General features: G+C 37.4%; 1 protein-coding gene across 1 annotated transcript in view; it reads right to left on the bottom strand.

Moving 5' to 3' along the window:
* Positions 1-3,422, bottom strand: part of dnah7 (dynein, axonemal, heavy chain 7) — a 74,650-nt gene that overhangs the window by 26,137 nt on the left and 45,091 nt on the right. The gene's annotated exons all lie outside the window — the stretch shown is intronic.

Genomic DNA, 3,422 nt, shown 5'->3' with positions numbered 1-3,422 from the left:
CATTTATATAAAACATTTGTGACCATAAATGAATGTTTACTACACAAACATCCTTCTAAATAAAGCATCTAACTGAATGTCTGATTCACTAGTGCAGGCCCTCTTTCATCATCACAGAAAAATGGATCTTTAAACCCCCAGTTTGGCACCAGAGAAACACAGTCTTTGTTTGAAATGACAGAGTGAGCCTGCACAGCTACTGCAGAGAGTGATGGGAGCTCAGTGCTTGGGCACGAAGCTGACAGCACAATCACTGAACAATCCAAACATCTTATTCACTCCCTGTAATGGTACTTCACTAATTCTTTGTGACACTGCTGCATCCGGCAGCATGACACTTCATGCTCTTTGAGATGAATTCCTCCATAATTCCTGTTCTTTCTAACTCATATCCCAAAGTGAGAAAACAATTTAAAAGAGACCGTTGCAGTGGAGCTTCAGGAACAGCATAACAGGTTTGCCTTAGTGCATTCAAGTGCCTTGATTCTGGCCATGCTTGAGAGAGCATGGCATAAACAATTTCTACCCTCCAATAGGGAAAAAAAGACAACCTGAATTACAAACATGGAGAAAAGGGGGAAAAAAGAAGAAGGAACATGAAAGGAAGTGAAATATGGCAGAAAACGGCAGAAGGGCCTTGGTGATGCTTGGTTTACCCAAACACACGCTAAACTGACAGGCAGTCTCTACAGACAAATGAGAACACTGTGTGTGTGTGTGGGTATGTGTGTGTGTGTGTTTGTGTGCATGTGCCACTGTGTGTTTTCTGTGTGGGTTTAGAAACAAAGGCTTCACTCTTACAACTTCAAAGTTGGAACATAAAATGATCTGAAGGAAAGTAAACAAAGAAGAAAAGGAAAACATTCCCTCAACTCCTCTTGATGTAAAAAAAAAAACTAAATTCCTAAATAAACAAACTTCCAGCAAAGAACTGACATTTTAACAGGGTTGGGCTGCACTGGAGGAGGTTACAAAGAATGTCAACAAAACATAGTTGAACATAGTGTAATACACAAGCCTTCAGGAAAAGTAGTGAACTGTTTGTTGATTGTCAGAATCTTACATGGCCTCTTTTGTGACTACTGTCCTCTGCTTACCTGACTTTCAAGGTCAGCCTTTTTTTCTTGTTGGCTTTCAGGGTCTCCTGTAGTTTGGCCAATTTGTCCTGGACCTCCTTCAAAGCAGCCTGTTTCTTCTGGAGGCTCTCCATGGCCACCTTCAGCTTCTCTTCTGCAAGTGCCAACTTCTCTTTCTTAGGGGCCACTACCTTTGCTACTCTGCGAAGGAAAAAAAGTTTGCACCATGAAATGGCTCTTATTAATAAACATTTTTACACCTTTGGTTCGTTAAGCTTTAACTCACTTATCGTAGGAGTCCATGGCACAAACCCATTTACAGAGCCCCTCTGCAGCAGCGGAGGCCGTGCGGATCTTATCTGGAACAAAGTCTGGGTTGGTGATGTATTTGTTGCGGATGACACTCATGTAGTTGGCTGGAATATTGTCTTTATTGTACTCATGAAGTCTTTGGAGAAATGTTATATCTTCCACCTTCTTGCCAGAGTCTGATGGGTCTGGGATACGGTCTGGTTTTATGCCTTTCAGGATGCAGATGGCTTCCATCACCAGCTTGACACCAGCTGGAGGATTCTTCATGGATTTAACTAGAGTTATATCCTGACACAGATTGATTTATTGGATATTAGTTGTATGCAATAGTTTAAAAAGTACATATTTATAACTTTCCTCAAGTCACCAAGAGACACTTCTTTCTTTTGTGAAACACAAATGAAGATATTCTGAAAAAATATGTTTGTTTTTGTACATCCAATGGTCAATGGTCACCAAAAATGTTTGAATGCCAACATTTTTCAAAAATATCTTCTTTTGTTTTCCACAGCAAGAATAAAATCATACAAGTTTTTGAATGACATGAGACTGAGTAAATGATGGCAGAATTTAACTCTTTAACTCATGCTAGAATGTGTTTCTTTGGCCAAAAACAATCTGAGAGCTCTTTGTTGCTATAAACATTTTGTATGCAACATAAATAATTAGTCAATTACAGTTTCCTTCAACCTGTGTGGTGAGCGTGTCCAAAGCAGCCAATGCAGCTTCCAGAATGGGCACAGCAACCGCCAGATCGGCGGCACATTCATCTTTAATGGTCTTGGCAGCCATTGTCTGCTTATTAGTCTCCGCTTCATCCACACGGACCACCTTCTCTGTCTTGGACACCTCCACAGACTCTCGCTGGATGACCACCATCATCTCTTCTACCTCTTTACTGGCAACACGCAGCTGAGGCTGAAGGGCCTCCAGCTCTACACTTGAGTGGCAGCTGATTCCAGCTTCTGGAGACCAACCTCATAAAGACTCTTTAGCTTCATGACCTCACTGAAACAACAGAGACATCATCATCACTGGCAAAAATAATGCTTATTATAGAAAGAGTTCACATAACAAAATGTGACAACCTAATTATTCAAACCTAATCAGTCAGTGATTCTAATGTAAAGACTCTAAGAACAGGATGACTTACGTTCTTTTTCCCTGGAGTAGATGCTTAAACATAGAGATGAGCTCCAAATAGGAGGTTGGTGTGACATAGTTGTAGCGTTGCAGCTCCGAAAGGAAACATGCAGAGAGATTGATGGTGGATGTGTGAAAGCTCTAACACTTGCTGATACAACCTTCACGAGCAGTGTCTGTCATTTCAACGTCTTCCAAGAAACGAAACGCCACAGCCTGCAGCGCATCTTCTGGTCAGCTCTATTAGAACATAATGATTCATTACGCTTTTAATCTTTTACTGTAACAATGCAAAATTAAACATTAAATAATTCTTGAATCCTTCAAAACAATTATAGTTAATTTGCTTAACATTTATATTATGCTTTGAAGAGGAAAAGTCAACACAAAACCAGAGCTATTACTGTCAACTAAAACTAAAGCCATAAAAAAAAACTTTTACTTGAAATAAAATAAATGTTAACTGAAATAAAATATAAAAAATATTTATTTAACTTATTTCTTATTTTATTTCACATTTCTCATTTTGTTTAGTTTAAAGTGAAGTACATTACTAAAAATGTAACTAAAATTAAAATGTAAAAGGAAAAACTAAAAATAAAAACAAAATGAAAAATTGGTAACACTTTACAATAAGGTTCAATAGTTAATATTAGTTAACTACTTTAGTTAAGATGAACTTAGCATTAACAATACTTCTACAGCATTTATTAATCTTAGTTCATGTTAATTTCAACATTTACTAATGCATTATTAAAATTAAAAGTTGTGTTTGTTAACATTAGTTAATGTGCTGTGAATTAACATTAACTACTTTATTTTCATTAATTAACATTAACAAAGATTAATAAATACTGTAATAAATGTATTGTTCATTGTTTGTTCATGTTA

This window comes from Sinocyclocheilus anshuiensis, unplaced genomic scaffold, assembly GCF_001515605.1.
Source record: "Sinocyclocheilus anshuiensis isolate Anshui unplaced genomic scaffold, SAMN03320099.WGS_v1.1 scaffold496, whole genome shotgun sequence".
Classification (NCBI taxonomy): domain Eukaryota; kingdom Metazoa; phylum Chordata; class Actinopteri; order Cypriniformes; family Cyprinidae; genus Sinocyclocheilus; species Sinocyclocheilus anshuiensis.
Note: the sequence above shows the minus strand (reverse complement) of the source record. Positions and strands in the feature narration are given on the sequence as shown.